This window comes from Schistocerca nitens, chromosome 1 (assembly GCF_023898315.1).
Source record: "Schistocerca nitens isolate TAMUIC-IGC-003100 chromosome 1, iqSchNite1.1, whole genome shotgun sequence".
NCBI lineage: Eukaryota > Metazoa > Arthropoda > Insecta > Orthoptera > Acrididae > Schistocerca > Schistocerca nitens.
The window spans coordinates 190,344,756-190,369,834 of NC_064614.1; the positions used below are offsets into that span (position 1 = coordinate 190,344,756).

Genomic DNA, 25,079 nt, shown 5'->3' on the forward strand with positions numbered 1-25,079 from the left:
TTATCTAAATATGAATCAAGTTTTCATTTTGGGATCTGATGCCAGCCTTGCAGTGATAAAAGTTTCTTTATACGTCCAAAAATCAACGAAAGTGTAAATTTTCTCTCTCTTTCTTTTTTTTTACGAGTTACAGGAAGAGACCTTTTTTTTACGAGTTACAGGAAGAGACATCGTAAAGAATGCATTGTGCGTAGAGAAGGTTGTTTCCAAACTTTTCGTTGCGGCATTTATTATGTACTGGCAAGTGCTTGTAGCGTACCGTAACTGTATCCCCATCATAAACCACGGCCCTTGCCGAGGTGCAGTGGTTTACGAGCCTCAACGACATAATCATCCGTGCTGTAGGTGGAACTGCAAAGGGAGGTACCAACTGAAAGGCCAGACCAACCTGCGATTCCTGCCGAGGGGCAGCGGCAGTTTCAGTAGATGCAAGCGCAACCGTCTGGATGACTGACTACTGACATCTAGCTTCGTAATATTAGCCAACATGGCCTCGCTGTACTGGTACTGCGAAGAGCTGAGAGTAAGGGGAAACTACAGCCGTTGTTTTTCCCGAGGGCATGATGCAGTTCTACTTTATCGTTAAATGGTGGTGTCATTCTCTTGGGTGAAATATTACGGAGGTAAAATAGTACCCCAATCGATCACCGGGCGATTAGTCAACGTGGTCCCTAACCACTGACTAGTGCGTGTTCCAGCCTTCGCGGTAGGTAGTAGGGGTTTTAGGAATATTTTCATCATGTTTTCAAAAAATTTTGACGTAAAGTATTTCGTAAGCAATTATTATTATATGCTTTCACTTGCTGTAACTCTACCTTATAAGTTTTTACAGTAATGTTATTTCTCCACTTTTTGAATCACCATTGCTGTAGAACTGGTGGGTGTTACTACTAATGTCATGCCCTCATGCCTCTATACCCTACCAAATGATGTAGCTCGCAGAGGAAGACACGGCGGCCATTGGCTAGTGAATGATCCGTTAGTACCAGAGAAGGAGCTTTAGCTTTAGCTTTCTTAGCCGGCTGGTGTGGCCGAGCGGTTCTAGGCGCTCCAGTCTGGAACCGCGTGACCGCTACGGTCGCAGGTTCGAATTCTGCCTCGGGCATGGATGTGTGTGATGTCCTTAGGTTAGTTAGGTTTAAGTAGTTCTAAGCTCTAGCGGACTGATGACCACAGATGTTAAGTCCCATAGTGCTCAGAGCCATTTGAACCATTTTACCTTTTTTATTTGGTTCTACGTAGAATACTGTTATTGTACTTTCACATCCTTCTTTCAATAACACACTGAGAAAGTAAATAACAAGATGGTCACCTTCACATACGTAACCACCTGTATACACGTGGCAGAAGCTTATAAAAAAATGGACACAGCGCACTGACGTTCTGCAGTTCTGCTTCCTTGCGGTAAGTGACACAAACGTACACTGATCAGCCAGAACATTATGACCACCTACCTGATAGCCAGTATGTCCAACTTTCGCACGTGTAACAGCGGCGAGGCCTCGTGGTATGGAATCAGTGAGGCCTTGGTAGGTCGCTGGAGGGAGTTGGCACCACAGCTGCACACACAGGCCATCTAATTCCCGTAAATTCCGGGGAGAGAGGCAATGAGCTCTGACGCACGTTCAGTCACGACTCCATCACACTCCTCGCCTTGTGACATGGCGCGTTATCTTGTTGAAAAATGCCACTGCCGTCGGGAAACATGATCGTCATGAAGGGGTTTGCGTGGTCTGCAACCAGTGCACGATACTCCTTGGCCGCCATGGTGCCTTGCATGAGCTCCACTGGAGCCAAGCATGCCCACGTGAATGTTTCCCAGAACACAATGGAGCCGCCGTCAGCTTGTCTCCGTCCTGCAGTACGAGTGCCAAGAAGCTGTTCCCCTGGAAGACGACGGATCCACGCTCTTCCATCGGCCTCATGAAGAAGATATCGGGATTTATCAGACCATGCAACGCTCTACCACTGCGCCAACGTCCATTGCCGATGGTCGCGTGCCCATTTCAATCATAGTTGCCGACGTCGTGGTGTTAACATTTGCACACGCATGGGTCGTCGGCTGTGGAGGCCAATCGTTAGGAGTGTTCTGCGCTTTGTGTGTTCGGACATAGTCGTACTCCGCTCAGCATTAAAGTCTGATGTTATTTGAGCCACAGTTCGCCGCCAGTCCTGTTTTACCAGCGACGTCCGACAACTGTCACAAGGGATGGCCGTGCAACCACGTCACGTCTCGACGTGGTTCCACCTTCGTTTCGCCAAGTGTTGAAGACACTCACGACAGCAGCTCCTCGAACACCCGGCAAGTCGTGCAGTTTCCGAAATGCTCGGGTCGAGCCTCCGGGCCATCACAATCTATCTCACTAGGGAACCTCCCCATCGCACCCCCATCAGATTTAGTTATAAGTTGGCACAGTGGATAGGCCTTGATAAACTGAACACAGATCAATTGAGAAAACAGGAAGAAGTTGTGTGGAACTGCGAAAAAATAAGCAAAATATACAAACTGAGTAGTCCATGGGCCACATAGGCAACATCATGGACAATGTGAGCTCAGGAGCGCCGTGGTCCCGTGGTAGCGTGAGCAGCTGCAGAACGAGAGGTCCTTGGTTCAAGTCTTCCCTCCAGTGAAAATTTTACTTTCTTTATTTTTGCATAGTTATTATCTTTCCGTTCGTTCACTGACGTCTCTGTTCACTGTAATAAGTTTAGTGTCTGTGTTTTGCGACCGCACCGCAAAACGGTGCGATTAGTAGACGAAAGGACGTGCCTCTCCAATGGGAACCGAAAACATTTGATCGCAAGGTCATAGGTCAACCGATTCCTCCACAGCAAAACACATCTGATATATTCTATACGACACTGGTGACGGCATGTGCGTCACATGACAGGAATATGTTGTCGACCCACCTAACTTGTACACTTGGCGAATGGGTAAACAGATTCTTCTACCTTGCCCGATTTAGGTTTTCTTGTGGATGTGATAATCACTCCCAAACAAGTGATGAAAACATAAGAGTTTGTCACATAAACTGAAAATAAAAAATTAAACTTTCCACTCGAAGGAAGATTTGAACCCAGGACCTTTCGTTCCGCAGCTGCTCACGTTACCACGAGACCACGGCGCTCTTGCGTTCCTTTTATCCTTAAAGTTGCCTATCTTCCCATGAACTACTCAGTTTGTATATTTTGCTTATTTTTTTATAGTCCCACACAACTTCTTCCTGTTTTCTCAATTGATCTGTGTTCAGTTTTTCAAGGCCTATCCACTGTGCCAACTTATAACTAAATCTGAGGGGGGTGCGATGGGGAGGTTCCCTTGTCAGTCAAACTCAGATAGATCGAGCGCTTTCCCCATTCTACACGCGGGCAGCACGCTCACTGGTACTACATGCAGCGTGCGCGTGTCTGAATAGCAGTCATTCTTCGCCATGTGCCGCTGCTGTCGCCTGGACGGGATTATATCGATAGTAGGCCGCTGGTCATAATGTTCTGGCTGATCAGCTTCCTACCGTATGTAGTGACAGGAGAGAGTAAACACTAAAGTGTAAATGACTACAGTGAATCCTTATATTCGGTGACTGGACGCATTGACAGTGTGCTATATGGTTCAATACGTTCATACTGAGCAGTGGGAACATTGGTTAACACACTGGACCCTAATTCCAGAGGATCGTGCTTGGAATTCCCGCCCAGCCACTCACATTTACGTTTCTATGGTTTCCCTAAACCGCTTAAAAAGAATAACGACATGTTCTCAAACAATAGGGTCATCTTCGTTTCCCATCTTACTCCTATCCGAACTTGTCTGCCTATAACGACCTCGTCATACGCGGTTAAGTTATACGACTAACTACACTCCAACTGAACACAAAATGCAGGGTCTGACGGCAGGTATTTCCAGCCACGGTGAATTTTGTTTTATCGGAATTAGGCCGTGGTTCAAAGTATATTTATGCGTCTGACGTTTCGTCTCCTGATGCTGGAGATGTCATCAGATGCTATAAATACTGAGGCAGTAGTTTCCACAGCCGACGTCACTTTCGTTTCTGTTGAATTTTCAACGTATATTGTAACATATGTTCAGATTGTCATAAATTCTTCGAACCAATTACTTATTTGTGAAAGTAATCCGTATATACTATCTTGGCAATCAGTCAACGACGAGGTAGTGTCGAATGCCTTTCGGAAATCTGGGAAGACGGAAACTATCTCTTCACCAGAACCTACTTTTTTCACGGTATTGTGTGTTCAGAAAATGAACTGTGATCCATTAGGGCGGTCATTCTCGAACCTGTGATTATTTTGTTCACGTGTCTCAGGATTCTAGCTCTGTTGTACATACATTCTATCATGGGATTTGCTGTTGACAGTAATGAGTCATTCAGAAGAAAAGGCAACATTCCCTCAGTGCATCCTACGCGAAAAAACGACATGCACTCGAATAGCTCTTCCTTCAGCATGGTACAGAAAGGCGTGCACTGGTCAGCAGGTTTCATTTTCAACTGGCTTTCAGAAGAACAGAAGAAACTACGAGATAAACACTAAATATTCAGATTTTTTACAGCATCCTGTAAACTACGTAGTTACTCCTCCCGTGCCGAAGTAACTTTGGCTCGTTAGTTTCACGTAATCCGATAAATAAATAAACCACTTTTTCCTCCGGGAATGTAATAATAGAATATTAATGATGGGGTGATGGGGGTGGGTCTGGCTTGTGTCCTACCAGCAGGTAGATGAATCCTTTGGGCCCGTTACCAACATGTATAACTGCACTGAAGTTAGGGACCTTTGTTCTTTTATTATCGGTCGGAGTACGTCGTGTTTCTTCGAGCGAAAAAATTTCTTAAAAACCAGAAAACGACTCAAACCGCAACGTGAACAACATTTTCACAGGAAATGTAACGGAGTTTTGTTCTTGGGACGTTTTAACCTACTTCCGAAACAGCCAATAAATGCTTGACGATAAGATTACATTTGTCAAGATGAGCAAGTGGCTCAAATCGCGGACGATTGTCTGTCTCAAGTTGTAATCGTGACTACAAACATACGAAAAAATTGATTCCCTTCACGACAATGCAGGAGCACATTTTAGAGTTCGTGCAGACGGAATGGTTAATATTCACAGATATGACAAGAACGATCATTCGAAGTAAAAAAAATCTAGTAAAAAGGGCTCTAAAGTAGATACCTTACGAGCTGTGACCACCTTTCCATCTTCGGTACTAAGAAATAAACCACTTCTACTGTTACTGTAAGCTCTTTGCTTCCCATATTTTGATAAGAGGTAGTATGGATCAAAACAAGAAAAAAAGAGCTTTGAGCACTTACTTAGCAGAAGAGATCTGTTTCACAGGAGCGAAGATGAAGAAGTGTCCTTAGCTCTTAAGATATGCATGTTACGTTTACTAGACTTTTTTGCTTCGGCGATCGTTCCGGTCATATCGCTGACTATTGTCTATACATCCTGGGGTGCCCTGTACACGTCTGATTTTGCCGCATGTTACTTTGCCAAGTCTCCACAACTGAAGACGTCACAGCCGTCTCCACAAATGAAGACGGCACAGCCATATTTCTACGGATAAAGACCGTTTGCTGGCGTGGAATTATGTCTGCCCATTTGCCAAAATACGCTTGGAAAAATTTGTATAATAAGTACTTCTGCTCAGTCCCACAGCCGTAAAATGAGTGTTGGGGGTAGATGCGGGATGCCGCTTTACCATAAAAGCAAGTTCCTAGTGGAAAAGGTGTCATCTTTCTCTTCCTCCGACCTGTTACGAATGGTCAAGTTAATATCTGTATTGTGTAAATGTTGTTGGGGTTTATACAGTGCACTGCTGTTATAGATGAAGAAAGGAGACAGAGTGGAAGCTGGTGCCAGCACATAGCGTACTCCTCTTGAATAACACAAGGGGTCCGCTGAGCTTAACGAACCCATCCGGCGGATGGAAACATCGTCAGTGTCACACGCTCTCACTCGCTGACACTGCGCACGGCTTTGAAATTTAATCCACGCCTCTGGAAGAAAGTCTCATGATCAGCAATTTTACGTCACCACCTCACGTTTTGTTTCGATATCAGTTTTCGAACCGGCTATCTCCGAATGAAGCGACACCGCACACGCGTTCGTTAGTGAGCTCTGCTACACAAGTCGGAGTAGTGCTGACGGTTAGAGCCAATAAGTATCGCATAAATTGTTCTGGAAAAGTAGAACAAACGGAATTATGTATTAAAAATTTCTTTTTATGGTTCCGTACTCAGACCGCAAAAACGGAACCCTAATACTATCACTTTGTTGTCCGTCTGTCAGCGTGTCTGTCCGACTGTTCAAAACCCTTTATCTCAGTAATGGGTAGACGTATGCAGTCGAAATTTATATCACATACTAAAGACTATGGTAAAAAAGTGAAGCATCTAAGTCAATACAGTCGAAAGATATTGCCCTTTATGTAACATAATCTGATATCCGCACTCACTCATTAAAATCTACAGCGTACTTCCCGTTCACCTAGAATCACGAAATTTACCGTAAAGCAAGGTTTTAATCTACAATCATAGGAACAAAACCCGAAAAAAAAATTTAGTCATTTGTTAGCACTCTGTCTGTCTGTTACGACACCTTTTTCCCAGGAACGGGTACACGCGTCGACCTGAAATTTGTGTGACATACTAAGACCTATGGTCCATTGGAGGTATAATAAACGTTAGCTTCTAAGTCAATGCAAGCAACAGATACAGCAGTTCATGTCACATATTTTGATACTCGCACACTCACTCATCCAAACCTACAGGGCACTTCCCGTTCACCTACAATCATAAAATTTGCCAAAAAGCAAGGTTTCACGTAAAACAAAAAAAAATCCGAAATTGTTAATTTGTAATTACATATAACACGAAAAAAATATTTCTTCTGTCATATCAGAATTTGAACTTGAAATTAAAACATTGTCCAAAGTCTTGGAATCCATGGGACCGATATCTTGCGAGTACGAATGTTGATAACAGACAAAAATCGTAATGATCCTCAATTCCCAGGATGGATAACCTGTCTGTATACATACACTACTGGCCATTAGAATTGCTACACCACGAAGATGACGTGCTACAGACGCGTAAAATTAAGCGACAGGAAGAAGATGCTGTGATATGCAAATGATTAGCTTTTCAGAGCATTCACACAAGGTTGGCGCCAGTGACGACACCTATAACGTGCCGACATGAGGGAAGTTTCCAACCGATTTCTCGTACACAAACAGCAGTTGACCGGCGTTGCCCGGTGAAACGTTGTTGTGATGCCTCGTGTAAGCAGGAGAAATGCGTACCATCACGTTTCCGACTTTGAAAAGGTCGGATTGTAGCCTATCGCGATTGTGATTTATCGTATCGCAACATTGCTGCTCGCGTTGGTCGAGATCCAATGACTGTTAGCAGAATATGGAATCGGTGGGTTCAAGAGGGTAATACGAAACGCCGTGCTGGATCCCAACGGCCTCGTATCACTAGCAGTCGAGATGACATGGGTGTAACGGATCGTGCAGCCACGTCTCGATCCCTGAGTCAACAGATGGGCACGTTTGCAAGGCAACAACCATGTGCACGAACAGTTGGAAGACGTTTGCAGCAGCATGGACTATCAGCTCGGAGACCATGGCTGCGGTTACCCTTGACGCTGCATCACAGACAGGAGCGCCTGCGATAGTGTACTCAACGACGAACCTGGGTGCACGAATGGCAAAACGTCAAGTTTTCGGATGAATCCAGGTTCTGTTTACAGCATCATGATGGTCGCATCCGTGTTTGGCGGCATCGCGGTGAACGCACATTGGAAGCGTGTATTCGTCATCGCCATACTGGCCTATCACCCGGCGTCATGGTATGGGGTGTCATTGGTTACACGTCTCGGTCACCTCTTGTTCGCATTGACGGCATCTTGAACAGAGGACGTTACATATCAGATGTGTTCCGACCCGTGGCTCTACCCTTCATTCGATCCCTGCGAAACCCTACATTTCAGCAGGATAATGCACGACCGCATGTTGCCTGTCCTGTACGGGCCTTTCTGGATACAGAAAATGTTCGACTGCTACCCTGGCCAGCACATTCTCCAGATCTCTCACCAATTGAAAACGTCTGGTCAATGGTGGCCGAGCAACTGGCACGTCACAATACGCCAGTCACTACTCTTGATGAACTGTGGTATCTTGTTAAAGCTGCATGGGCAGCTTCACCTGTACACGCCATCCAAGCTCTGTTTGACTCAATGCCCAGGCGTATCAAGGCCGTTATTGCGGCCAGAGGTGGTTGTTCTTGGTACTGATTTCTCAGGATGTATGCACCCAAATTGCGTGAAAATGTAATCACATGTCAGTTGTAGTATAATATATTTGTCCAATGAATACCCGTTTATCATCTGCATTTGTTCTTGGTGTAGCAATTTTAATGGCCAGTAGTGTAATTACGTCTGTACGGAACGGTCAGTGCGCGAGTCCTACCCGCACCTGGCCAATTATCTGAGGTTATCACATTTAAAGTTTTGTCAAACGAGATGATGTTTATAAGATTCCCGGAATAAAGAAAGTAGCACTTTGTCTTCTAAGTTTTAGGTGCTCGTAAGGTTAAAAAGGAGCTCGTCTCGGCCTGTGTCATCGTAAGTCCACTACCCATACTGTGCTAGTTCCTGGCTCCTCTTCGTGTCCAAGGTCGGGTATCGGGAAGTGGCGCACGGTGCACAGCGGCAGACGGTGCAGCGCACGCACCGCTAGTGACGCGAGCGCAATGACCACCGGCTCCCGTGTGTGGCGCCTATTCTGGTATCAGCAGGTGGGTGGGATCGATGCGCCTGCGGGTCGCGCGTCGCGTGTCGCCGCCCACGCTTTCTCACGCCACCAGCCGCTCTGCCGCAGGGTGACGACTGGAAGAGCCACCAGCACTGTTGCTTCGCTTATTGATCGCCGGCCGACGCCGGCCCGCTGTAACCTTACCCGGTACCTTGTTAACTTTTGTAAATTTGGGTTCCCTCAACAGCTTTCTGCGTGACAAACATCGATTTAACTCAGGAATACACAGCTTCGGCCCGAGATACACCAAGCGAAGTAGGGCATTAGACAAGCGAATGAACTCGCATAGAATTCATATCCGCTACTGGGTATCCGGAGTTAGGGTTTATGTTGTTTCCCGAAAGGACTCCACACGGATGTCGATTTTATTGATTCGAATCGGACACGTACGACTACAATTCCGTCTATGATTAACTAGCCTATTGCGGTCATTTATGGCCTTAGTGTTAACGAACTGTTCAATCCGGGGCCTTTCTGTACCCACAAGACTGCGAGATGCAGAGTAGTCTACATCTAAATATACAGGGTGTCCCTCCTAAGATTCGTCAGGCACGTGGTCCAAACAAACACTGCTCATGATGTCTTTAATGCGAGATAGAGCGGTCCAAAATTAATCTATGGGGATATCTGATTTATGGATTTGTGTTAACAGTGACAGTAAAACACGTTAGCCAGTATTAAAGTAGCGACTAAGCAGTACTGCTGCTTGGCGGTAGCAGTAAGCAACGGGGACGGTGGTGCTATCACCCGGTTTACTCCGTAAACTTCTGTACAGTGATGGTGAAGAGGAAGGCATACTCTGTCGACAGTATTTGGCGGATCATCGGTTCCGACCGACCACCGCGTCATCCTATGCCAACAGCGTCATTGGATGCGATACAGAAGGGCGTCGGGTCGTCACACTGCTCTCCCGGCCGTTGTCAGTTTTCGTGAGCTGGAGCCGCTACTACTAGGTCAAGTACGGGTGGCGCTCAATAAGTAATGCAACACTGTTTCTTCTGAAGGTAGATTGCTTTCATTCACGATTCCAACACACCATATTACTCCCCACTCTTGTAGCTACAAAATTATATGTTTCAACATAATCTCCGTCAATGCGACGGCCTTATGACACCTTACTCGGAGACCCTGGATGTCCGCATGCTGTACTCTACTAGTCGACGCCGGAACCCTAGTCTTGCTGCATCAATAACCTCACCATTATCTGTACGTACTGCTTCCCGCTGAGTGCATCCTTCATTGGACCACACAGATGGTCCTTCGTTGTTCTTTATAGTCTTCTGTTAGGCGGCAAGGACGCCAGTGGGCTCACACCTCCGAGTATACCAACTGGTGGACGACTGTGTCAGCACTACCAACAGAGACGTCCAATTGGGCAGTGAGGTGTTTGATTTGGATCTGTCGATCACCTCGAATGAGAGTGTCCGCACGTTCCAACACTACAGGGGACATAGCTGTCTGTGATGACGACAGACGCCTCGTCCAACGACTCACCGTGCTTTTGTTCACAGCCAGGTCTCCGCTGACATTCAGGAAGCGCCTATGAAAATGTGCGGTGCACTGATTTTCCCCTAAAAGGATTTCAGGGACAGCTCTCTGCTTGGAACGCACCTCCGTTGCAGACACGATTTTAAAGGCTACATATAGCGCCGTCACCGATCGGAACTCCATGAACCTACAGGGACTGGAGTGGAAATATTCGACGAAGTCCCAAGACATACTACGCAATTTTCAATCGAAACAGACCGAGAAAAAAAGTGTTGCATTGTTTACTGAATGACCCTCGTAGCCGGCCACTGTGGCCGAGCGGTTCTAGGCACTTCAGTCTCGAACCGCGCTGCTGCTACGGTCGCAGGTTCGAATCCTGCCTCGGGCATGGATGCGTGTGATGCCCTCAGGTTAGTTAGGTTTAAGTAGTTCTAAGTCTAGGGGGCTGATAACCTCAGATGTTAAGTCCCATAGTGCCCAGAGCCATTTGAACCATTTTGAACGACCATCGTAGCTCCTCAGTTGCCAACACGAGGGTGAGTGCGCCCCGTTGACGGAGGCGAGTACTTCTGGCCATATTCTGCCGCATTCTTCGTGTGCGAACCAAGGGTAAAAGGGCTGGCTGTCCTCTCTTGTAAAGAGACTCGAGAATACTCTTCTCACCACCGGTACGACAGACGCACCTTCAGCATTTGCTCCAGACATTCGTCAACAACGGAAATTCCCCATTTGACGAAAGCGGCGCCATCAGTTGTGAAATTGTACCCAATGAATGTCGTTTCAAATGGTAATATAATAATGCCGTCTCTCTCAAAAGTCTTTCGATGTCACGCCACTTAGGTGGCTAGCGTGTCAGGTTCACTTATTTAACCGTGACCATCGTAACAGCCTGAACTACACTGGGTCGAAAATGGGAAATCCATTCACACAAGCGACTTTGTAAACGGAAGTGGTTGAAGGCCGGCGAAACCACAAGTATGTGAAAAAATGTTGGACATCCACGTTCGTCACAGGACGTAGAGATCGGAGGCTTGCCCGTTCTGTAATGCAGGATAGCAGATGATCTGTGGCAGATTTGATAATAGAGTACAAAGCTATTGCAGGCATATGTGTTTCTGAGCACACTGCTCAGCGCACGTGGTTGAACACAGGGCTCCGCAGCATACGCCGCTGTTAGTCTCCGTGGTGAACCAACGCCTTAGTCAATTACAATTACAGTGGGCATGGCATCATCGAGATTGGACTGTGTATCAATGGAAGCAAGTCGTCTAGCCGGATGAATCACGTTTCTTTACTGCACCAAGTCGACAGTCAAGTTCGGATACGCCGTCATCCAGGCGAAAAGCATCTCGAAATATGAAAAGCACCACAGACGAAGGTTGATGGTGTCAGTATTGTGCCATGGGGGACATTCATCTGGGTTTCCATGGGATCCGTGATAGTGGTAGTGGTAGGCACCATGACAAGGCTACCTGGACGTAACTGCACACCATCGGCATCCCTTCATGCTTGATGTCTTCACAGAAGGCGATGAAATCTTCCAGCAGGATAACTGTCCGTGACACAACGCCAGAATCGTGTTTACAATGGTTTGAGGAACATGATGATGTCCTGGTCAGCAAATTCATCTGATCTGAGTCTGATGGAACACATTTGGGACGCTATCAGATTCCAGCTCAGCGCCCACAAACCACCGACCACTGAGTGACCTCTGTGTGCAGACATCTGGTGCTACGCTATCTCCTGAAATCTATCAAGGACTTGTCGAATCTATGTCACAATCAGTGCTGAATTTCGTCCCAAAGATGGACCAATACGCTGTTAACCAGGTAGTCGTGACGTTTTGGCACGTCCGTGAATTGTGTGCGAGCTATGTGGACTTGACCATCTCTTGGTACATCCTCTGTACGGTCGCTGCTGAGTGCTGGATACCACTGCCACGTTACCGTACTTCACTAGTGTTGACGGGAAGTCAATTCTAATGTTGCTGTTTGTGGTTTTCCTTGCTGCTGTTTCTTACACTAGTTTCGATACTCTACATTAGATTATCTCCATACACTCTCGTCTTGTTCTAAGTATTGTTCCTATAGAGTTGTTGCATTGTGATTATTAATGCGTGTTTCAGTAATCATTATTTACCACGATAAAGGTTGGACTGAATGCCAGAATTATTCTGCTGAAATCTGCCAGGATGTAGCTACGCATATTGTTTTTGTTATGGTCTTCAGCTCTGATACTTGTTTGATGCAGCTCTCCACCCTAGTCTATCTTGTGCGAGTCTCTTTATCTCCATCCATTCGAAACTGTTCGCAGAATTCGAAACTTGGTCTCCTTCAATATTTACGGTACCACATTTTCCTCCATTACCAAATGGGCATTTCCTTGACGCCTCATGATGTGTCCTATTAACCGAGCCCTTCTTTTAGTTCGGTTGTGCTATAAAATTCTTTTTCCCGCAGTTCGTTTCAGTAACTCTTCATAAGCCATTCGATCTATCCATCCAATCTAACTTACCTTTAATTAACAGCTCTAGACAATTCTCAAATATATCTTGCGGTTCTCTTCACAACAACCCATATCTGACTTATTTATATGACGCAGTGCGGCGTAAAAGATTCACACCGGTAGTCTATAAAACCCCTTTACTGCAGAGAACTGAGCAACAACTCTCGTGCGACTCTGCAAACCGTAATTTGACTTTCTCTTTCCCCGAAACTAAGGGCCTAAACTTGTTCAATTGGGGAATTTTCTACTGAAATTTCTAAATTTCGTGAATATCAAACCTTTTAAGCATTGTTGTTGTTGAGGTCTGCAGCTGAGAGACTGGTTTGATGCAGCTCTCCATGCTACTCTATCCTGTGCAAGCTTCATCTCCCAGTACCTACTGCAACCTATATCCTTCTGAATCTGTTTGGTGTATTCATCTCTTGGTCTCCCTCTACGATTTTTACCCTCCACGCTGCCCTTCAATTCTAAATTGGTGATCCCTTGATGCCTCAGAAAAAGCCCTACCAACCGATCCCTTCTTCTAGTCAAGCTCTGCCATAAATTTCTCTTCTCTCCAATTATATTCAATACCTCCTCATTAGTTATGTGACCTACCCACCTAATCTTCAGCATTCTTCTGTAGCACCACATTTCGAAAGCTTCTATTCTCTTCTATACTTCCATACACGTCTACACTCCATACAAATACTTTCAGAAACGACTTCCTGACACTTAAATCTATTCTCGATGTTAACAAATTTCTCTTCTTCACAAATGCTTTCCTTGCCATCGCCAGTCTACATTTTATATCCTCTCTACTTCGAGCATAATCAGTTATTTTGCTCCACAAACAGCAAAACTACTTTACTACTTTAAGCGTCTCATTTCCTAATCCAATTTCCGCAGCATCACCCGATTTAATTCGACTACATTCCATTATCCCCGTTTTGCTTTTGTTGATGTTCATCTTATATCCTCCTTTCAAAACACTGTCCATTTCGTTCAGCTGCTCTTCCAGGTCCTTTGCTGTCTCTAACAGAATTACAATGTCATCGGCGAACCTCAAAGTTTTTATTTCTTCTCCATGGATTTCAATTCCTATTCCGAATGTTTCTTTTGTTTCCTTTACTGCTTGCTCAATATACAGATTGAATAACATCGGGGATAGGCTACAACCCCGTCTCACTCCCTTCCCAACCACTGCTTCCCTTTCGTGTCCCTCGACTCTTACAACTGTCATCTGGTTTCTGTACAAATTGTAAATAGCCTTCCGCTCCCTGTATTTTACCCCTGCCACCTTCGGAATGTGAAAGAGAGTATTCGAGTCAACATTGTCAAAAGCTTTCTCTAAGTCTACAAATGCTAGAAACGTAGGTTTGCCTTTCCTTAATCTAGCTTCTAAGTCGTAGGGTCATTATTGCCTCACGTGTTCCAATATTTCTACGGAATCCAAACTGATCTTCCCTGAGGTCGGCTTCTACCAGTTTTTCCATTCGTCTGTAAAGAATTCGCGTTAGTATTTTGCAGCTGTGACTTATTAAACTGATAGTTCGGTAATTTTCACATCTGTCAACGCCTGCTTTCTTTGGGATTGGAATTATTATATTCTTCTTGAATATCTTGATGTATCATACATCTTGCTCACTACATGGTAGAGTTTTGTTAGGCCTGGCTCTCCCAAGGCTGTCAGTAGTTCTTATGGAATGTTGTCTATTCCCGGGGCCTTGTTTCGACTTAGGTCTTTCACTGCCCTGTCAAACTCTTCATGCAGTATCATATCTCCTATTTCATCTTCATCTACATTCTCTTCCATTTCTATAATATTGTCCTCTAGAACATCGCCCTTATATAGACCATCTATATACTCCTTCCACCTTTCTGCTTTTCGTTCTTTGCTTAGAACTGGGTTTCCGTCTGAGCTCCTGATATTCATGCAAGTGGTTCTCTTGTCTCCAAAGGTCCCTTTAATTTACCTGTAGGCAGTTTCTATCTTACCCTTAGTGATATGCGCCTCTACATTCTTACGTTTGTGCTGCTTAGCCATTTTGCACTTTCTGTCGATTTCATTTTTGAGACGTTTGTATTCCTTTCTGCCTGCTTCATTTCATTTTCATTTAAGCATATCGTATGAAATGTCAGGAATATTATCGGGCCTAACCCGCTAATTCTACGCACAAGCTAAAATATCGGTCGACGTTAAATGATTCATTATACACTCGAAGCAACGAAAACGACGCACCACGAAGGATTTACCGAATGGGTCGGAAATCGCTAGATGTGATGTACATGTAAAGACAAAGATGGTTACAGATTCAGAAAAATTACGTAAAGTACACTAGAGCCGGCCGGAGTGGCCGAGCGGTTCTAGGCGCTACAGTCTGGACCCGCGCGACCGTTACGGTTGCAGGTTGGAATCCTGCCTCGGGCATGGATGTGTGTGATGTCCTTAAGTTAGTTAGGTTTACGTAGTTCTAAGTTCTAGGTGACTGATGACCTCAGAAGTTACGTTCCATAGTGCTCAGAGCCATTTGAACCATTTTTTTTACACTAGAGAAAGAGGCTTCACAAATTGAGTAGGTCAATAACGCGCTGGTCCACATTTGGCGCTTATTGAAGCCAAAGGGGCCCTACTATGAAAGGAAATGGCGCCCCAGAGCATTGCTGGAAGATGTCGGGCGACAGTCCGGGGCTTCTCGAGACAGGTCTTCAGCCTGGAATCTCACGGTGTTGAGTCTCGCTTGGAACTGAGTCGCAATGGCCACCGAAGACGTGTCTGGAGACGCCCGGGCAACGGTGACATACCAACCTGACTGAAGCCTCCCATATGGCCCGACAACCAGGAGTGGTGGTCTGGGGTGGCATTTCATTTCGTAGCAGGACCCCATCTGGTTGTGACGTGCGGCACTCTTAAGAGCACAGCTGTACGTCGACGATATTCTACGCCCCGTTTTGCTGCCCTTCATGGCAGGCCATCCTGGGCACACATTTCAGCAAAATAATGCCAGCTTGATTACGGAGAGTGTTTCTACTGCTCGTCTTCGTGCTTGCCAAACCGTACTTTGCCAAGCAAGGTCGCAGGATCCATCCCCAACTGCGAGCGTTTTGAGCATTGTGGGTATGGCCCTCCAATCAACTCAGGATTTTGACGAACTAACACGCCAATTGGACATACAGGGTGTCCGAAAAGACTTTCCCTGATTACATAAATTGATAACTCAGGCTAGAAGTAAGATACAAATATGAAACTTGTGTCGAATTGTTTACAACTATCAAAGTTTTTTTTTCTGTTTTAGGTTCGCAGTACAGAAGCAGTGGATGAGGTGCAGTGCCCAAGAAGCCATGTTAACCAATCAGGAGAAGGCACAGTGTGACCTTTGGTACCATGAGACACTATCACGAACCACAGTGCAGAGACTCTTCCAGACAACATTTGGAAGTAATTCACCTGATGTCAAGAACATTAAAGCCTGGTATGAGAAATTCAGGAACACAGGATCGGTTGCTGACCTTCCGAGGTCTGGTCGACCAAGAACCTCAGCAGACAGGGTGGAAGCTGTAAGGCAGTCTTTTCTGCGAAGTCCGAAGAAATCGGTGCGCAGGGCCTCACGTGAATTACAGATGCCAAAAAGCTCTCTCCATGACATTTTACACAAACGTTTATTGTTTCGTGCATACAAAGTGCAAATCGTTCAGGCCTTGTTGCCCAATGACAGTACACGTCGATATGACTCTGCGATCGAAATGCTATCACGTATTGAGGACGATGATGGTTATCTCAGACGAATTGCCTTTTCCGACGACGCGACCTTTTTTGTCAGTGGAGTAGTGAATCGCCATAATGTGCGCATTTGGGGTTTACAATCCCCTAGCGAGGTCATGGAGTGCACCAGAGGCAGTTCAAAGGTGAATGTTTGGTGCACGCTATTGCACGATCAAATTATCGGGCCATTCTTCTTCGCTGAGGCTACCATCACATCTGCAGTGTATCTGGACATGTTGCAACTGTATACTGTTCCTCAGCTGCTTCAGTATCACCCCGATGTCTTGTTTCAGTAAGACGGTGCACCGCCTCATTGGGGTTTGGACGTCCGTGCCTATCTCGATATGACCTTTCCTGGGCGATGGATTGGTCGTGATGGGCCAACGGTTTGGCCTCCACGCTCTCCTGACATAACCCCATTAGACTTCTTTTTATGGGGTTACGTCAAGAACGAGGTCTACCGAACACGTGTACCAGATCTTGAAACCGTGCGGCAAAGGATAACCACAGTCGTTGAATCGATCCCTCCAGTGATGTTGGCTAATGTGTGGACGGAAACTGAATATCGCATAGATGTGCTACGTGCTACCAAGCGTGCTTATGTGGAAGTTTACTGATGTGTGAAAAAAACTTTGATAGTTTGTAAACAATTAGACACCTGTTTCATATTTGTATCTTACTTCTAGCCTGAGTTATCAATTTATGTAATCAGGGCAAGACTTTTCGGACACCCTGTAATTCAGCGATATCCTTCAAGAGGACATCCAACAGTTCTATGAATCAATGCCAATCCCAATAACAGCTTGCGCAAGGGGCTAGAGGTAGACCAAAGCGTTACTGACTTCCTAAGTTTGTAAAGCTCTTTCTCTTGAATAAATAATCCATTTTTTCTGAACTTGTGATCACTTGGATACATCACATTACCAATTTCTGTCCTGTTCGGATACTTCCTTAGCGGTGCGCAGTTTTTTTTTTCCCCTCTCTATTAAGTGTCTGTATGCAACAGTAACCGCGACAGGAAATCAAAATGATCTAGGAAGAGCTGATACACAGTGAATACTTATGTAGATTCCAATTGAAACCATTTAACCTAGTGACTTGCACTTACTGTCACACAAATTTTTGTGTGCATATATGCCACACTTCTAAGAAAAAGCCGGTCGCGGTGGTCTCGCGGTTCTAGGCGCGCAGTCCGGAACCGTGCGACTGTTACGGTCGCAGGTTCGAATCCTGCCTCGGGCATGGATGTGTGTGATGTCCTTAGGTTAGTTCGGTTTAAATAGTTCTAAGTTCTAGGGGACTTATGACCACAGCAGTTGAGTCCCATAGTGCTCAGAGCCATTTGAACCATTTTTTTTTCTAAGAAAAAATTAGATATATATACACTACATTATAGTGTGCAAGATTAAATATATCACACTTGTATTTTACATTTGTTTAAAAAAATGTGCAAAGATCTTTTAGCACAAGTTCAAAATAGGCATCCCGAAAAATACCAACAATACCAAACACTCAAACCAATCATAAAAAAATAAAGCGAAGGAAATAAAGCAGGAAAGAAATTCACAGCAAACTTGTTTGAGTGAGAGAGATGTGGCACGTACAGAACGGCAGCTATATAGGGTGTAAACACACACAGCACACGCTCACGGCAAGAAGGATGTGTGTGTTCTGCTCTGTTACAGGCTAGCTAATAGACTTCTACTGTACACCAACGCTACGTCAATACCACACGCTTCCACAGCAACACAACCATCTTACACACCAAATTCCCATACTCGTGTGAGTCACTTTTACACTGTGCTCTCCCGAAGTGGGCTATCCCGTTATAGTACTTGCAATCGGCGGATGCGTTATCTGATAGGAGGAAGTTACAAAACTCACGTACAAGTATGTGCGTCTCATTGACAAGTACAGGCAAAGTTCTATGTTTAACTGTTTTAAGTGGATGCAAATTAATGTCAAGATTATGTTAGAATCATAGATTTTAGAGACAACTGTTAAAGACAATTATGTTAGGTACACTTTCTTAGAACGGAGATATTTTCTTTCGCGGTCCAGGCAAATAACAAGAACGTGTTTCAAATTAATTCACGGTTATACAAACACTATAGTTTAAGGTGAAAACTTGTCTGTTATTACAATATACAGCACAGCGATCTGTGACACTGGTTATCAAGTTACAGACTACTTGGAAACCAACACTGAAACCTCCAATACACCTACTAAACTCATGTAATGACAACAGTGAATCAAGTAAGGAGCCAAATATTATATAAATATAAAAAAACAATCACACCAGCCTAAACCAACATCAACAGCAATTAAAACCCACCAAAAAAAATGTAAAACATAAAACCTTCAACCTCCACAGCAAACGACACCACCGTGCAAGTAAAAAAAAAGGTAAATATTAAAACAAACTAATGAAGATGAAGAGAGAAAAGGAAAAAAAAGAGTCACAGCACACGAACGAACGATCGATCGGGTCGCTCACAGGGCACAGTGTTCTGAATCATCGTCATCATGATGATGATGATTTGGTCATCAGCGCTCGCGTGGAGTGGCGGCCACCGGCAGTGGCCCTTCGACCCTTCAGCCCGCCGTGCTCTCGCGCCTGAAATAGAATATTGCATTACACACTGGCTGGGCTGGCGGCTCGCTGGATGTGTCGTCTAGTAGACTGGCGCCAAGTCGGAGCAGCTGCATTCATTCACTTCTCTACATGTCTAATTAATTACCTCAACTTCAGTGTCGCGTCACGAAGGTGCAGAAAAGATGTGGTGGCTTTCCAGGGACACGAACGGGTCTGAACAAACATACCCGTGACAAAATTCACTCACAAGTCACTCACATACGGCTGAATTCAACAGTGATTTTTTTCATATATCTCAGTAGTGTAACAGGCATAAAATCCATATCGATATCACACTCACTACGGCAATCGGTTGCGTTCCATGCGCGAAGCAATGGTACAAAAATTGCAACATACAACTGACTATAGTCCACATAATGAATGCTCAGGGCAAGTACAAATAACATAGTTGTAGCTGTCTGTTTTAAGTCATTTATCAACCTCACTTTGCGTATATATCACAGTCATCTGAATTGTAAACGTCTATAGGGTTTGAGTATTTTAATGAAACAGATTTTTAAATCGATCTTGTATTTCCGAAGTGTTATTAGAATGCGTCTCCAGACGAAACATTTTCAATTTGTTCTTTGTAAAATGCTTGTCAGAAGAAAAAAGTCTTCTAATGAGAGAACTGAAGTTCTGATTTTCAGTCGTTTCAAATGAAGTCATATGCGACGATTGTTGAGTTGTCTTCATGATATACAGAAGTCACTCAAGTTGCAGGTAACACAGGTCCGAATACACATCCATCATTTGTCACTTCAGTTTTCCGAGTGCAATCTAAATCGCCGTTAGCGAAAGTCTTATTCACAGCTCACTTACTGTCCTTACAGTTACTAATAAAGAAAATAGGTGAAAAAACATGATAATTCTTGTACTCTTGCACTTGTGGTTCTAATGCAAACGCTGTCTAAATGAACTCAGATTTTTTATTTTTATTATTCTGTGATATTTCCGTTTTCGGTTTCTTGGTCTTGTTTTTAAATCGCTACATAAAACTAACATCTATTTCATTCGATTTTTCAACACTCTTTGGGTAAACTTATCCTCCCACGAAGTAAAATTCTATTTGTATTCATTGTCTTCGTTCAATTACAATGATTCACAGCTGGGAGGAACATTATGTGATCAAAAGTATCCGGACACTCTCAAAAACAAACGTTGTTCATATTAGCTGCATTGTGCTGCCACTTACTGCCAGGTACTACATATCAGTGATCTCAGTAGTCATCAGACACCGTGAGAGAGCAGAATGGGGCATTCCGCGGAACTCAATCCTCGAACGTGGTAAGGTGATTGGGTGTCACTTGTGTTATACGTCTGTACGCGAGATTTCCACACTCCTAAACATCCCTGGGTCCACCAATGTGATAGTGAAGTGGAAACGTGAAGGGACACGTACAGTACAAAAGCGTACAGGCCGACCTCGTCTGTTGAATGACAAGAGACCGCCGACAGTTGAAGAGGGTCGTAATGTGCATTTATCCAGACCATCACACTGAATTCCAAACTGCATCAGGATCCACTGCAAGTACTATGACATTTAGGCGGGAGGTGAGAAAACTTGGATTTTATGGTCGAGTGGCTGCTCATAAGCCACACATCACGTCGGTAAATGCCAAACGACGCCTCGCTTGGTGTAAGGAGCGTAAACATTTGACGATTGAACAGTGGAAAAACGTTGTGTGGAGTGACGAATCGGAACACAATTTGGCGATCCGATGGCAGTGTATGGGTATGGCGAATGCCCGGTGAACGTCATCTGCCAGCGTGTGTCATGCCAACAGTAAAATTCGGAGTCAGTGGTGTTATGGAGTGGTCGTGTTTTTCATGGAGGGGGGCTGCACCCCCTGTTGTTTTGCGTGGCACTATCACATTAATGTTTTAAGCACCTTCTTGCTTCCCATTGCTGAGGAGCAATTTGGGGATGGCGATTGCATCTTTCAACACAATCGAGCACCTGTTCATAATGCAAGGCCTGTGGCGGAGGGATTACATGACAATAACATCCCTGTAATGGACTGGCCTGCATAGAGTCCTGACCTGAATAATACAAACACCTTTGGGATATTTTGGAACGCCTATTTCGCGCCAGGCCTCACCGACCGACATCGATACCTCTCCTCAGTGCAGCACTCTGTGAAGAAAGAGCTGTCATTACCCAAGAAACCTTCTAGCACCTGATGGAACGTATGCCTGCGAGAGTGGAAGCTGTCATCGTGGTTAAGGGTGGGCCAACACCATACTGAATTCCAGCATTACCGATGAAGGGCGCCACGAACTTGTAAGTCATTTTCAGGCACGTGTCCGGATACTTTTGGTCACATAGTGTATGTCTGAGCGTGTGTGTATAGGCAGACTACTTCCACCAGGATCTATCTTGGAAGCAGTGCGGGACGTCGTGAAGTGCGTTTACTGAAAGCACTTATCTTGATCCTTTAAAACACTAGAAACTGAAAAACAGATAAAACCAGTAGTGGGGAAGACGAATGGGAAACCTAGAAGAGTTCTGGGAAAGCACAGCGCGACCATTTCTAGTGTTCTTCTCCAGTGTTTGGAGTCCTTATTTTAGGCTTGACATCGAAGAAATTCAGAGAAGCGATGCTAGGATCACGATAACTCGGCATGGATATACCCCCCCCCCTCCCCTTCGAACAATAGCACAAATATTCTGGGAAAGTAAATGAAAACATTTAGAAGAAAGCGGCTGGATAAATTTTGAGAACCGTTATTCAATAAGGAAGGCGCAGCAATTCTATTGCCACCCTCGTATACCACACGTAGCACTCACTCACTCACTCCGTCCTCAGGCCACGAGTGGCCTACCCGGACCATCCGACCGCCGTGTCATCCTCGATGCAGGATGCGGATAGGAGGGGCGTGGGGTCAGCACACCGCTCTCCCGGTCGTAAGATGGTATTCTTGACCAAAGCAGCTACTACTCGGTCGAGTGGCTCCTCAATTGGCATCACGAGGATGAGTGCACCCCGAAAAATGGCAACAGCGCATGGCGGCCGGGATGGTCACCCATCCACGTGCCGACCACGCCCGACAGCGCTTAACTTCGGTGATCTCACGGGAACCGGTGTATCCACTGCGGCAAGGCCGCTGCCCATACCACACGTAGGGACAGCGAAAATAAAATAAGGCAGATTAGGGCGCAAACCGAGGCATACAGACAGTTGCTTTCTCATCGAAACTGATGGTCCACTCTTTGCTCAAAACCCGAGGAAGACAACTGGTTCGAGACTATTTTTCCACGCAAGCAATAAATCGTTTGGCGCCCCCTTCCTCGCCCGGGATCGGCTTGTTGTCGCAGTGTGCGCAACACGCACAATTCCATAGCCCTGCCTGGATTATTTGAAATTAGGCCTTGAAAGGAAGTAGTCCTACATCGTCTCATTTTCTCTTTTTCTGAATCCTTAGTGGGCTTGTTCTTACTATTCCATGGGCGTTGGACGCTTTTCGGTAAGATTTAGTCGGTGATTGTAAGAAACATTGTGTGCCAACATTAAGATTCTCTTTTTAGTAACAGACTTTGACCGACGTGAACGAGAAATGCTCTACAGGGCCAATCTCTTCAAATATTAAATTTAATTTGCGAATATCTTATCGAGATGGAGGTTGGAAGTCTGGAAAACGTTCCGTAAATATATCACAAACATCACTGTAATTATGGTCATGTGTCCATTATTTTTCCAAATTCAAAAAGACGCTGCTCTGCAGCTAACTTTCTATTCACTGTTCGTGAGATAACAAAAAACGAACGTGACAGCCTAAAACCGTTAGTGTCAACTGACTTATAGGTACTACGCACTGGTAAAGGTCTTAACTGACTAACGCTACGCTAGTCAAACAAAGTTTAAGAGATTACTAGCGACTACTGCCCCACCATCAATAATCATGCCCCTCCGTAGCAAAATGGTATTTTTCACGCTTTTCTTTCGGTGGACCTGGGTTCAGTTATGTCGGACAGCATCCATTTAAGGTGATACGCCCCTGACTGAAATGGCGCCAGATAAATATACTTGCACCAAGCCGTGAGCCACAAGAGATTTATTATTTATTTATCCATAGATATTATAATAAAAACTGGTTAGTGTATACACAGGGTAGTCCACAATTACTACCGAAAACTGACATGTGTGGAAGTATATCGGAGTAGCAGTGTTCTACTAAAGACGAGCGAGCAAACGAGCCCGTTGCAAGATAACGGCGAATGTGTGGTTACTAACCGCCACTGGCTTCAGTACGTAACATTGTTCTTCTTACTGTTGTTACAAATGTATTCGAAATCTACAGGGTGATCCATTATTATATCTCTATTTTTATTTTACTGCTGTCCTATCACAAATGACGTAAGATCAATCACTCTACCACTATATTATGCTCTATTTATGCCATTACGTAACTGTTACGTATCTGTTATTTGTTGCAGCCCTAACCACGAATTAAGTGAAGATGGCACAGAGATTACACGTTTCTGACCGTGCTCGGATTGCAACCAGGAGATGGAAGTACGGCAGTCGCCGGTAATGGTGCAACAATGGTGGATACGGGAGAGGGGAAGACACGCAACTTTGGAAGTGGAAACAGTTAAGACACTGCATGCGAGTTTGTTGCGTACAGGTTCGGTTACTCACGAAAGGGTTGCTGCACCCCCAGAGAGACTTGTCACTGAAGAGGCTAAAGCCAGAGTTGCTGCGGCGTACGCTCTAAGTCCTACGTCGTCCGTGAGATAACTTCAGAAGCAAATTGGTTCGGCCCAACGGATAACGAAAGAACGAGATCGATTAGAGACAATGGGAGCCAAACTTTTTCCAAGCTTGCTCCCGACATGGGTACCGGACCATTCTGCTGCTTGCAGTACTCTGCGACGATCACACATTCTGCAACACACAAGGAAAGCGCGGCATGTCATCAGAGGAACTTTCGTAACTACCGGGGCAACAATCCATTTCCAGGCACATGTTTATAGGACATTTTTTCCTCCATTTCCGTCCCTGCAGTTTGTCGGTTTTATTAACATTCACCCTATATAGAGCTTTCAAAAATTCAGTGCCTGAACAGACAAAGTGAAAAACAAATATATTTCTTTAAGTAATAAGATGTAGAAAAAGCATATCGAGCGCGCACTAAGCATGAGAAAGCACGTCCGTGACGAAGGAGATAAACAAAAGGTATCTTCTTCAAACTTTGTTACACTAAAGTTGATCTGAGGTATGCAGTGTTGTGGCGCCCTCTGGTGTAGCGTCCTGAAGTTCACTTTCAGCCAGTAAACAGCGCTGCATCTACGTCTTTATTCTGCAAGTCACCCTACGGTGTGTGGCGGAGGATACTCTGTACCCGTCCCACTTTCCCTTTTTCATGTTCCTGTCGCGGAAGATTCGCAGGAAGAACGATTGCTAGCAAGCGTCCGCGTGGGCTCGAATCTTTCCAATTTAATCTTCATGGTATTTTCCCGAGATATACGAAGGAGGAAGCGACATATTGTGTAACTTCTAGGAACGTACACTCTCGGGATTTTATCAATAGACCATAGCGTGATGCAGTACACCTCTCTCGCAGTGTCTGCCAATGGAGTTGTCTGAGTATCTCCGTGACGCTTTCGCGCTTACTAAACGGACCTGTAACGAAATGTGCTTCTCTTCTTTGGATCTTCCGTATTTCGTCGATCAATCTCATCTGGTGCGGATCCCACACTGACGAGCATTATTCCAAGTATTGGTCGGACGAATGCTTTGTGAGCTACCTCCTTCGTTGAGGGACTATACAGTTTTTGACGGGGCTTCCAATGAATCTCAGCTTGGCATCAGTCTTACCCAGGATTAATTTTACGTTGTCGTTCCGTGTCAAATCGCTCCGTCACATA

At 45.0% G+C, this 25,079-nt stretch overlaps 1 protein-coding gene and 1 pseudogene across 1 annotated transcript in view; both read right to left on the reverse strand.

Moving 5' to 3' along the window:
* LOC126245257 (RNA-binding protein 24-B-like) overlaps positions 1-25,079 on the reverse strand; it is a 375,332-nt gene that overhangs the window by 48,036 nt on the left and 302,217 nt on the right. The window lies entirely within an intron of this gene.
* On the reverse strand, positions 22,203-22,320 carry LOC126206850 (5S ribosomal RNA; annotated as a pseudogene).